Raw genomic sequence first — 13,609 nt, 5'->3', positions numbered from 1 at the left:
CTCGCTCTGTCGCCCAGGCTGGAGTGCAGTGGCACGATCTCGGCTCAATGCAACCTCCGACTCCTGGGTTCAAGCAATTCTCTTGCCTCAGCCTCCTGAGTAGCTGGGATTAGAGGCAACTGCCACCACACCTGGCTAATTTTTTTTTGTATTTTTAGTAGAGACGGAGTTTCTCTTGCTCAAGTTGATCCCTAAACCACAAATGACAGGACAACTGACAATTTTAAAATCCCAGTCCAGGGATATGTGGTTATCCCACCCTGGTACTTGTTACACCAAATATTACTGCTGACTTGGGGTGCTCCCACGTCAGAATGAGAGGACCACCATCATTTACACTAGCTGCCAAGAGACACATCAGCGACTGGGGGCTGGAAAGAGAGCCAGTGGCAAAGATATCTCCGCAGCAGGCCAAGGGCTGCACAAAATAAGTCTGGTATTGAGGTTAAAATTAAATGAAATGAAAGAGAAATAAGACAGGGGAGGATGAGAAGAACAAATACAGCATGAGAGTGGGCTCTTTCTATGTAGAGGGAAGGCAAACATCTGGAATTATTTGGTGGTGAGTGCCACCAAATTTAAGACTTTGTTCCTCGCTTGCAATTATTTCTCGGTTAAGACCACACAAAGAAAAAAAGAGACCTAACAGCTAAAATGATGAAAAGTGGCTAAAGTCAGTATAACAATAACCATCAAAACACACACACACACACACACACACACACACACACACACACACACACACAATTGTTAAAGTAACAGAGGAGTTAACAGTGCATGAAGAATATTCCTGACTGACTCAGAAAGATGTTCATCATAAATTCTTAAGTCAAATAAGGAAGCTGCAGAAAAATATTTATAATATCATAACATTTTTGTACAAAATATTTATATGTGTAAGTACAGGAAGTCTTCAAAAATAAGTGCTGGTGCTATGAGGGATTTGTTGGGGTTTTTTGTTTTTTTTGGTTCTGGGTTTTTTTTAGACAAGGTCTTGTTCTGTCGCCCAGGCTGGAGTGCAGTGGCATGACTGCTTTAGGCTCACTGCAGCCTCAACCTCCTCCAAGCGATCCTCCCACCTCAGCCTCCCTAGTAGCTGGGACCACAGGCATGCACCACCATGCCCAGCTAATTCTTTTTTTCTAGAGCTGAGGTCTCACTATGTTGCCCAGGCTGGTCTCAAACTCCTGGACTCAAGTGATCCAAAGTGCTGGGATTACAGGCGTGAGTTGCCATGCCCTGCCTGGGATTTGTTGTTGTTGTATTTTTTCCCTGTGTTTTTCAATTTAATTGAAATAAAAATAACAACAGTTCTTTAAAATAAAAGAAAAAAGGCCCGGCGCGGTGGCTCACGCCTGTAATCCCAGCACTTTGGGAGGCCGAGGCAGGTGAATCACAAGGTCAGGAGATCGAGACCATCCTGGCTAACATGGTGAAACCCCATCTCTACTAAAAAAAAAAAAAAAACAAAAAAAAAACACAAAAAAAAATTAGCCAGGTGCGGTGGCGGGCGCCTGTACTCCCAGCTACTCAGGAGGCTGAGGCAGGAGAATGGCAGGAACCCGGGAGGCGGAGTTTGCAGTGAGCAGAGATGGCGCCACTGCACTCCAGCCTGGGAGACAGAGTGAGACTCCATCTCAAAAAAAAAAAAAAAAAAAAAAAAAACAAAGAAAAAAACAAAAGAAAAAAGATCTTCTAAATCATTCAGTTTTTACCCTGAATTAAACATGTTTAATTTAATGAATTTGCAAACAATCCCTTTAATGCAGAGCCCAGCTTTAGGAGAGCTGCTCCCACGTGGTGGACAGAAGGGGCCACTGGCCAACCCTAGTTGCATTCTGGTAGAAAAAAACACAAGTTTTAAAGAAAAACGGAAAGGTCTGAACCCGGCGTCACTATTCACTAGTTCATTCAGTGAGCCAGGGCAAATGATGTGAAATTTCTGAGTGCCAACCTCGCTTCTCTTTGGGAGTGAAACAGAACCTACCTCAAAGGGCTGTTTTGAGGATTCTTGAGAACAGCTCCCACCTATGAAGACACAGCCTGGTGGGGTAGATTCCAGGAAATTCAGTGATCCTTCTGACCAAAATTATACTTTTTGTCATCTCAGGAAATAATCTGTTCCGAGAAATTCCAGAATGTAGGCCACTTTCAGTGACCTGCCTTCAGCCTGTGAATCCTCAGACTCACCAGTGCTCAGTACAGCAGTGGGGTTCTGACAGTTGCTTCTAAAGCACTTGTGCCTACCTCTTCCGGGAGAGCACAGCAACATTCAGCACAGCAAACCAGAGCAGCACGGCTCAGATATGAAGGCCTGCTTCCTGCAATTCTCTGTCCTACAAACATATCAGAAAGCCCAGTAGGGGTAAAAAACAGCTCTTCTAAGGGCCATACTGCAGAAGCATGGCCAAATGAATAGCATGATCACTGCAGACGCAGTTATAGACTCAGTATGCATATGACACTTTGGCAGAGTTTGCACTATAATGGTTGTTTACTTCTTAGTGTTGTTTTAAAACCTTGAAGATGTCCACTACAAATTCTAGTATTCCTAAGTATGTCTTGAACCTAAAAAAGTTCAGACCCACTGGACAAAAAAAAAAGAGAGAGGGAGAGGTGTAAGGCAAGTATCTAGAATACAGTTGTACAGCCAGACTTTCTGCAAGGATGGAAAGGTTCTGGCTCTATCTGTCCATCCAATACTGCAGGCGCCAGCTGCATGTGGCTTCTGAACACATGCAATATGGCTAATGAATCTGAGGAAGTGAATTTTGAATTTTATTTAATTTTAATTAATGTAAATTTAAATAATTAAACGTACCTATTGACTATGGCATTGGTCAGCACAGATCTAGAACCTTGGGTTAATGACTTGTGCTAACTCACAAAGGGTGATATGCAGATGAGTGAGCTAAGTTCAAAAAGGGACCAGTCAAAAAGGAGAACACATGCGCACCAGCATCATGTTAATATTCTCTTGCAACGCATGCAGTTCACCTTTATGAAGCTGAGGTCCTAGCTTGACCTCAACCTGTCTTCGTCAGTTTAGGCTGCCATAACAAAATATCACATACATGGTGGCTTAAATAACAGAAATGTATTTTCTCACAATTCTGGAGGCTGTAAAGTCCACAATCAAGGCCTATTAGGTCCTGTTGAGAGCCCTCTTCCTGGCTTGTATGTAGGCAGCTACCTGTGTCCTCACATGACCTCTTCTTTGTGCTCATGTGGGGAGAGATCTCTCTCTCTACCTCTTCTTCTAAGGCCACCAATCCTATCAGATTAGGACCCCACCGGTATGACTTCCTAAAGGCTCCATCTCCAAATACAGTCCCATTGGGGGTTACAGCTTCAGCTTCAACTTATGAATGGGGGAGGGGTGGACACAATTCAGCCCATAACACAACCCTCTACTCTTCCTTAATTAGCTTTCTTGTAATGAGTTCCAATATGGAAGGGAAGAGATAATCAACAAAAATTTTCTCAGAACGAAAAGACAGGAGTTTCCAGATTGAAAGGGCTGACCAAGTGCCCAAGAAAATGGATGAGGAGATCCACACCAGGCACATCATCATGAAATTGTAAAAACACAGGAAGGTAGAAGGAAATTAAACAATGCCTCACAATTTTAAAGGAAAATAATTTCCAACCTGGAATTCTTATCTAGACAAACTATCAATCAAATGTGACTAGAATAACTTCACATTCAACAGGCAGTGACTAGAAATAATTCATCTCCCACACATTCTGCTTTAGGAAGATACTAGAACATCTGCTTCACACCAAGAGGAGGGAGAAAACCAAGAAAGAAAATAAAGTAAACAGAAGACCCAATATCAAGAAAGGAGAGAAGGATGAATGACAGTCAAGGAAAATTCCAGGGCAACTGCAAAAAAGTTTTTAAACAGGAAAGGGAGGGGTTCTTTGTACCTGCCCAGATTTTCTTCTCAAAATATAACATTTTTAAAAACACCAAAAGAATTCAAAGAAACCTCCACAACCTCTTTAATTTTTTTTTTAAAAAAAGGGGGCCAGGAGTGTTGGCTCACACCTGTGATCCCAGCACTTTGGGAGGCTGAGGGAGGAGATCATTTGAGCCCAGGAGTTCAAGACCAGCTTGGGCAACATGGGGAAACCCTGTCTCTACTAAAAACGAAAAAGAAAAATAGGTGGGCGTGGTGGCGAGCGCCTGTAATCCCAGCTACTTGGGAGGCTGAGACACAAGAATCACTTGAACCTGGGAGGTGGAGGTTGCAGTGAGCCAAGATCGTGCCACTGTACTGCAGCCTGGGCAACAGAGCAAGACTCTATCTCAAAAAAAAAAAAAAAAAAAAAGGAAAACAGAAGAAATAAGGCAGAGGTGAAGGCAATAGATGCAGTCTGTTGTGTCCTTTATGCTGATGGAAATAGCCAAAGTTCCTCTGAAAAAGGTATCACCATATCAACTATGTGCTTCCACAGTTACCAACTTTAGATTACAGTATGATACTTGACAATGCTTGGCTTCAATTCTTATTAGAAAATTAACAGAATTTCAAAAGCAAGTTTAAACAAGAGAAATTCAACTGTTTTCTTTTGATAAATGCTGCCTCTCTAATAGAGCACTGAGGATCGCTTACAAACAGTCACTTAATTGCTCTATTATCCAATTTAGAGGTTTCCCCAAAAGTCCAACAAAAAAAAATTCAGTAAAGGCAAATGGAATTTAATGCAATTACCAATAAACAAGCAAAGAAAACAAAACCACCCCACACATACAGCCATGCACAAGAATTAGGCCAAAGCCCAGTTATTCAGCGCTTCCAGTGGACCCCTGCATGCTCTTAAATTTGGCAAACATCATAGAAGACTTAATTGGAAATCAGAGCACAGAAAGAAACTTTAGAAATGACTATATGGCCAAAATGATACCTCACCAGATGTCCCACTAAGTGGAAACTAAGAAGAAAAAAACAGATTAAGACTGGTACAGGTTTTGAATGCTTGTCCTACCTTGTCTAGATGAAAGACAGGACCACAAAAAAATGTGCTTCAAATCACTTTAGAATAAAATTCCTTCCCTAAATGCAGCATTCTAAAATGTCACACTAATACAATCCTTAAACAGCAACTATTTTTAGCATCCTTTTATTTTTTAATTGAACAATGCAACTGAATTCCATTAACAGTTAATTCTTCCCAACTTTAATTCTAACAAACTCATTTAAGTTAAATGACCATCAAGAATAAAAGACATACTGTATTTTTGCATTCCTACAATTCAAAGGCAACAGGATCAAATGTTTTCAGGCTGTGAAAAGACACGCCATACTTCAGGTTAAAAGTATATTTTATTCCAAAATTAGGAGTGAAAATAAAGCTTGAAAAGAAATGACTTCTCAGCCTTGAATTCGGTGGCATTAATATTAATGACAATCCCACTCATCTCAAAGGCATTTCCTAGAGTGTTTATGTTATGAAAACTGGGTCTGGAATGTCATCTTCAGTAAATTTGAAATTGTTTAACCTGAGGTTTTGCTAGATTTGTAACAGCTGCACTGATGTTTACAACTGTAATAAGGTCTTTACAGCATGGCACTCCTTTACACATTTTTTAGATCTGGTTGGTACAAACATGTTGTACTGATCAACAAAAATGAGTTTGGTATCTCTCTATATCTACAAGTTTAGTCAGAATAAAGTTTTGTTTTGGATTAACATTGTACAATAAATGCATCAAGGACCTTCAGAAGTTTTATGGTATTGGTTACAGAAGAACAGGACAAAAACTTCCATTCATATACAAACATTTGGAAAATGACTCAGTTTGTGTTTGTGAAATTTGAATTTTGTTTGGGGAAAAGACATGCGTATCAAATACACTGTGGATCTAATTTGTTTGCTGGCATTCATTGAGGGTTTCAGGGCACGTTACCAAGCAGAAACTGGTTGGGCAGTATTCAAAGATTACATTTCTCCTAATGCCCCTATTTACACAGTAGAAAGATGCAACCGAAAGCCTGCGAAAGACTTGCTTAACTATGCTTCCATAGGAAGCTTCAGCCACCCTTGGACATTGAACTACTGGTGCAACAAAAAGAGCACCAGACGAGTTAGTTTCCCTGGGTAACAGCCAACAACCCTGCCATTAAACTCAGTTTCCTTCTCTGTAAACATTTCAAAGAGAAGTTATTATTTAAGGCAAATGTTTTCTGCTAAAATCAGTTGGGTTTGGGTAACCAGAAATACCCGGCTCTTTTGATTATTGAAAAGGTTATCATCTCATAACAATTAAGACACATTTAAAAGCTGTACACACACAATCAACCCAAGAAGTTCATCAGTAGCTATCCTCCTTTGGGCAATCTCTTGGGAATTCCTTAATTATGAGCCAAAGTAATTTTTTTTTGAAAAGTCTCCATTCTATTTTTCTTTTCTAATTTTTATTTATTTAGTTTTTAGACACAGGGTTTCGCTCTGTCACCCAGGCTGGAGTGCAGTGGTATGATCACAGCTCACTGCACCCTCAACCTCCCAGGCTCAAGCGATCCTCCCACTTCAGCCTACAGTTGCATGTCACACTGTATGGGTCTACAGTTGCATGTCACCATGCCTGGATAATTTTTGTATTTTTTGGAGAGACAAGGTTTCGCCATGTTGCCCAGGCTCGTCCTGAACTTAAGGGCTCAAGTGATCTGCCCACCTCTGCCTCCCAAAGTGCTGGGATTACAGGTGCTCAGCTCTGTATTTCTGTTTTTAAAATGCCTATCTTACCTTAGCACATATGGTTATTGTGAGAATCCCATATAATCTATATGGAAATAATTTGGAAAGTACAAAGCACTTTTAATAGGGCTATTGCCCAAAGTAATGTTAGAAATAAATTAAGAAATCAAAAGAAGTAGTTAACAAAAAAAACCCATGCTTATAAAACCAACGTATTTGTATAAAATCAACAGAACAAAAAGCTCTGATTTATAAAGGGTATACAGTATCTTACTGCTCAAGAATAATAATCTTTTCTACAGATATGAAACTTAGAAGTCACCAGAGAACCCTGATTATTGCAGTAATTTCTCCAATAAGTATGACAAATTTGTTCTGATCTGTCCATTTTTTTCTAAGTGTTAGTTTAACAACTGAATGCATTTCAGAATTATTCAAAACTTAAATTACTTTAGACAAAGGTCATAAATTCAAAGTCCACAACAGATAAGTTAAATGAGTAAAGCAATTAGACAGGCTTGTGGTGAAAAACAGCAACTGTCCAAAGAAGATAGCCAGTAGGTATAGCTCAGTGGTAGAGCATTTGACTGCAAAGAAGACAGCCAGGATTTCACTCCTGCCAGTTGCTGCTGGAAGGGAACTCAGACTTGCTGTTGCCCAACTGCCTGTCTTAGTCTGTTTTGTGCTGCTATACCAGAATATGTGAGACTCAGTAGTTTACAAATAACAGACATTTATCAGCTCCCAGTTCTGGAGGCTGGGAAGTCTAAGATTGAGGGGTCACATCGCAATGGAAGGCATCACACAGCGACAGAGCACAAGAGGGCCAAACTCGCTTTTATAACAAACCACTCCATGATAATATCAATCCATTCATGTACATCAGTAATACCTTAGAAACAATGTTTTTAAAATAACATGTAGTCATTTGGTCATAGCCACTTTGGCCACAAAACAATGTAACCAAAGGTGGTTCTGATCAAGTACCACAATATTTTCAAATACTTGTCCTATTCTCACCATTTTGCCTCAAAAACATACTTTTTTAAAAACTTAAATTATTTTTAAATTAAACATCTTAGGCTTAATTTTTTTTTCTTTTTTTTTGAGATAGGGTCTTGCTCTGTCACCCAGGCTGGAGTGCAGTGGTGCAATCACAGATCACCGCTTTTTTTTTGTTTGCGCAATGGCCCAATCTCAGCTCACTGCAACCTCCCGAGTTCAAGCGATTCTTGTACTTCCACCTCCCAAGTAGCTGGGATTACAGGCACATGCCACCACACCCAGCTAGTTTTTTTTGTATTTTTATTAGAGACAGGTTTCACCCTGTTGGCCAGGCTGGAGTCGAACTCCTGACCTCAAGTGATCCACCCGCCTTGGCCTCCCAAAGTGCTGGGATTACAGGCAGGAGCCACCTTGCCCAGCGGACCTGCATCCTTGACCACCTGGACTCAAGTGATCCACCCGCCTCGGCCTCCCAAAGTGCTGCGATTACAGGCATGAGCCACCACGCCCGGCCTAGACTTAAATTATTTTAAAACCAAAAAGACAGTACAATTTCAGGCAAACATTAGATGGGTACAGCACACATGTGTAGAACTAAATGAAGATACCTGAAACTTTGATAGAATGAAACAAATTTCTAGCTTTTAATACCTTCAAAGGAATGTCACTACCAAAATTCGAGATATTTTTAATGGCAGGCACAGTGTCTGCCTCATGCCTGTAGTCCCAGCTACTCAGGAGGCTCAGGTGGGAGGATCACTTGAGTCCAGGAGGGCAAGACTGCAACGAGTTATGATTGCACTACTGCACTCCAGCCTGGGGGACCGAGTGAGATGCATCTCTAAAAAAGAAAAAGATATTTGTATTGCACTTTTCTTCCTTACAACTACTCAATTTTAAGAAAAAATCAATCATATTATACCATTTCATATAAAAATATTTCTGTTACTCCTAAAACTTGCTGCATAGTTTCAAAAAGTCACCACTTAACAAAATAACTTATCATCAAGCAAAAGTTTCACTAGCTTTGCCAACTTTTTTAGCGTAATGACTAAAAATTCTAATGGTACTAGTCAGTATCAGAAACACAAGATATTCTTCTGGGTGCCAAATACTGCAGAAAATACTACTTCATAAATAAAATGCATGCTGTTATACCAATAATAAACGGTTACCCACTCTTACGGCCTATGATTAGAAATTCCTAGCTAACGGCTTCAAGCAAAAGCAGCAATTCGATATTATTTGTATAAATGTATATTTTATATAGTGTTTTATTATAACCTTTAATATGTAGGGGTAGATAGGCTAAGTAATCATTACAATCCATGTTGGACAAGGTCATGTTTGGGTACACCAAATTCAGAAAGCTAGGGCTAAATATAACTGATTCCTTCAGACAAGTGTCTTACCAATCAATTACAATGTATAATCTGCATACATTGTAAATCACCAAATACACACTAAGAATTACAAAATTATACTATATCACCTAGGATGCCTTTGGTTTCTAGTAATTGAAAACCCAACTCTATTCATCAAGATAGGCTAAGTTATGATGTAGTAACTTTTTTCTGATACTATATGTCCAACATGTTATGTGGGACACACATGTTTGTGGGGTGGGGGTGTTGTTCTGCTCCACAGTCACTCATGGATCCAGCATGACAGGTGCTCAGACATCTCAACACCTAGCCTCCATAATCACCATTGCAAAAAGGAGAGATAGCTAGGTCAGGAATCTGCTACTAAATGCTTCTACCCGGAAATAACCTGCTTAAAATCTATTGGCTAGAACAATCACAATGTCCTACCTAGCTGCAAGTGAACTGGGAAATGTGAGGGAAGATCTAAATATTTAGTAAGCATTAAATGCCCCTGCTGCACCAAGCAAAACCAGCTAAAACAATAATGGGAGGCCAGGCATGGTGGCTCACACCTCTCATCACAGCACTTTGGGAGGCCCAGGCAGGAGGATAGCTTGAGGCTGGGAGTTCAAGACCAGCCTAGGTAACATAGCATGACTCTGTCTCTACAAAAATAATGATAATTAATTAATTAGCCAGACATTGTGGTGCATACCTGTAGTCCTAGTTACTCAGGTGGTTGAGGTGGCATGATTCCTGGAGCCCAGGAGTTTGAGGCTGCAGTGAGCTATGTTCATGCCACTGCACTCCTGGTTGACAGGGCAAGACCCTGTTTCAAAAGAGAAAAAAAAAAGGGGGGGGGGAGTTTGTTGGTTCAAGAAACTGGCAAGTCCAGAAACAGGGCAGACTTCACAGTTGATCTGTCTCTCCATCCTGCTTCCCTCATGATAGCAAAACAGCTTTAGCGATTACAGAAGTCACATCACATCCATACCACCCAAAAATAGAGTACATACTTCTGTTCCAGCATCCCAAGTAAGAGACAGACCTCAGATGTATTCAGACTGGACTTGCTTGAGCTTATGCCCATCCTTAACCAATGACTGTGACGAATCAATAAAACACACTCCTTAAACCAATAAAAGTCCACCCCCAGGAGCTAGAGGTAGTATCAGTGTTCCCCAGAGCCCATAGAATAGTGACTACTAAAAGAAAATCTAGGGTCTGTTATGACAGAGAAGGGAGGAAAGGATGTTGGCACTCAACAAACATCAGTGCAGTTATATAATAAAAAAGAATATACCCTGAAGAAGTTGGCTAAGAGTTGTGGAAACAGGCATATACACATAAGGCAATAATATGAACTGCAGTGCACAAAGACAGAGGAAAAGTCATTATGCATAACCACAAATGGTCATTAATAAATCAGGAGTTGGCCAGGAGCGGTGGCTCACACCTGTAATCCCAGCACTTTGGGAGGCCAAGGCAGGTGGATCACGAGGTCAGGAGATCGAGACCATCCTGGCTAACACGGTGAAACTCCGTCTCTACCAAAAATACAAAAAATTAGCTGGGCGTGGTGGTGGGCTCCTGTAGTCCCAGCTACTCGGGAGGAGAATGGTGTGAACCCGGGAGGCAGAGCTTGCAATGAGCCAAGATCGCGCCACTGCACTCCAGCCTGGGAGACAGAGGGAGATTCCGTCTCAAAAAAAAAAAAAAAAAAAAAAAAAAAAAAAAAATCAGGAGTTAATAAGGAAATCTATTGAGTACAGCACTTGAATGTACAAGCATAATTACAAAAATAGGATTAGGCTAAGTACGATGCCTTATAATGTTATAGCTTTAAATAAACAGTAACAACCAACAAAAACAAAATGACAACAAAAAGGAACCAGCCATAGGAGGGTGTTGGAAGTCACTAAGGTAAATGGCACCTCCAAAATCTTATAAAAGAAGCAAAAGTGCCTGGCAATTCCATACCTTTGAACTGAACCAGGTAAAGAAGGAATCACAGACATAAAGTCATAGCCTTTTATTTATTTATTTATTTTCCCTGGAGATAGGGTCTCACAATTTTGCCCAGGAGACTTGAACTCACAATCTTCCAGCCTCAGCCTCTCAAATAGTTGGGACTACAGGTGCACAGCACTGCACCCAGCCAAATTCATATTGTTTAAATAGTCTTCTCTGAATCTGTGTGTGTGTGTGTGTGTGTGTGTGTGTGTGTGTGAAAAACCGCAGCCTCAAACTGTCTTATGGGTAGTCACCAGAGTAACAGATCTCAGATTCCACTAAAATAGTTAAATGTACATAAAATGTTTATATCACACATAAAATGTTTCTGAATTACAAAAGCATCATTGGTGCTCTAGAGGAAAATGAAAACGCAAGTCCCAGAAATCTGAAAAATGAAAAACAGGGGTGAAAGATAATGAGAAGTACAGTCACATCTAAAGTCAGGTCATCTGGGAACCCTGCCCACTGGATGCCATAAGGTCGACCACAGTTCTAATCCTGTCCTCTTCTCCTCCCCTCCTAATCTCTGACCCCACTTTCCATGATAATCTATACTGTTTCTAATTTGCAAAGGCATCGAAAGGCAGTTTCATCACTTCATAAAAGCCTACATACTCTCACACAAACGTGTCTTTCGTCATGTGGAAGTGGGAGAAACCTTAGGATTAACTTTCACAATTCAAGAAAATGAACAGACTAAATACTCTCACCACTCATGATTTCTTGAGGAAGTTCAGAGCAAAGGTGATAAATCAGTCCGGGTCCAGTCAGTAAAAAGAAACCACATAATAATTTGAATAAGGAAAGTCAACTATAAAGAATTATTGTTGTTGTTGTCATTTTTTCTTTTTTAGAGAGAGGGTCTCACTCTGTTGCCCAGGCTGGAATGCAATGGTATAATCATGGCTCCAAGCAGCCTCAACCTCCTGGGCTCAACGATCCTCCCACATCAGCCTCCGTAGTAGATGGGACACACACCACTCCCAGATAATTTCGTGTTTTCTGTAGAACAGGGGTTTTGCTATGTTGCCCAGGCTTGTCTCAAACTCCTAGTCTCAAGTAATTCTCCCAAGCCCTACGGCCTCCCAAAGTGCTGGGATTACAGGCATAAGTCACCATGCCCAGTCAAGAACTATTCACTGTAACAGGACTGGAGTAACAAGGTGCTGGCTAGTCAGAAGTACAGAGAATTCTACAAAACACAGGAATAGCAGATATAAGGAGGAGCCACTGCCCCTAGGGCTGAGGTGGGTGCCCTAAGGAAAAATACCCACTTCTTCCCAGAAATGGGATCAAGAACTTTTTGGAGGGAGCACAGCCATGGCTCACTGAATAGGAGAGATGTCTCTGTGGGTGCTGTACCAGCACAACTTGCTGGAAAACCACCTTTGGTAACTTGCCAGAAACCCATCCCCTAGGGCGCCAGGAAAAGGTGTTCACAGGGAGGTGTCCCACCACAGGCTCAGTTACAAAATCACCTAAGGGGGATGCTGAGGTACACAGTTGACCATTGGGTGCAGCTGATCACAGCGCACTACAAGAGCCTGCATTGGGGAAGATGCACACCACAGAAGCCGGCGCTGCAGAAGCACATATGCCAAGGACCTAGCGCTGGAGACGTGCACACGCCTGGGAACAGGTGCTGGGGCGGCACCCAAGCACGGGAGCCAGCGTTGGGGAAGCGGCACACCCCAGGGAGCTAGCGCTGGCAAAGCACACCCACCAAGAGTGAGCGCTAGAAAGCCGCACACACTATGGGAGCTCCGCCCTGGAGAAGCGTCACGTGTGTGCATGGGAACCAGTGCTGGAGAAAGTATGTGGGAGCTGGCGATGGAGAAGGCGCGCGCATACGTGCACAACCTCGCTCTGGAGGAGTCACGGCCAGGTGCGCGCACGACAACCTTCACCGGAGAAGTCACAAGCATGCGTGCGCTGGAGAACCTGAATTTGTAATTACAAATTTCCCTATAAAGAAATATCCACGAACTGATGACTTTGTGAGTGAATTCTATCAAATATTTAAAGAAAAAAAAATACCAATCCTTCACAAACTCTGAAAAAATAGGAGGGAACACTTCTCAACTCATTCTAAGATGCCACTATTACGGTAATACCAAAGCCAGACAGACATCACAAGACAAAATATTACTAACATTACCATGAACATAATACAAAAATCCTAAACAAAATATTATTAAACCAAATCCAGCAATATGTAAAAAGGATTATATAACATGACTAAATGGGATTTAGAATGCAAGGTTAGTATAAATACACAAATCAGTTAATAAATCATATTGATAAAGGAACAAAACCACAGTCATCTCAATAGATGCAGAAAAGCAACATTTCTAACATTTGTTCATAAGAATTCTCAACAATCTAGTAACAGAAGGAAAATCTCTCAACCTGATAAAGTGCATTTATGAAAAACTTACAGCTAACGTCGTATCTAATGGTAAAAGATTAAATGTTTTCCCCCTAAGATGAGAAATAAGTCAATAATATACACTCCA

The 13,609-nt window shown here is 41.1% G+C and overlaps 1 protein-coding gene across 12 annotated transcripts in view; it reads right to left on the bottom strand.

Moving 5' to 3' along the window:
• FANCC (FA complementation group C) overlaps positions 1–13,609 on the bottom strand; it is a 218,832-nt gene that overhangs the window by 201,298 nt on the left and 3,925 nt on the right. For 3 of the 12 annotated variants that reach the window (XM_063788503.1, XM_063788507.1, XM_063788508.1), the window contains exon 1: positions 9,793–9,901. The exons of the other annotated variants lie outside the window; for them this stretch is intronic. The gene's annotated coding sequence lies outside the window, so the exon portion shown is untranslated. Of the gene's footprint in view, positions 1–9,792; positions 9,902–13,609 lie in introns of those variants that run through there. 12 annotated transcript variants of the gene reach the window in all.

This window comes from Pan troglodytes, chromosome 11 (assembly GCF_028858775.2).
Source record: "Pan troglodytes isolate AG18354 chromosome 11, NHGRI_mPanTro3-v2.0_pri, whole genome shotgun sequence".
NCBI lineage: Eukaryota > Metazoa > Chordata > Mammalia > Primates > Hominidae > Pan > Pan troglodytes.
This window is presented reverse-complemented; position numbering and strand designations above follow the sequence as displayed.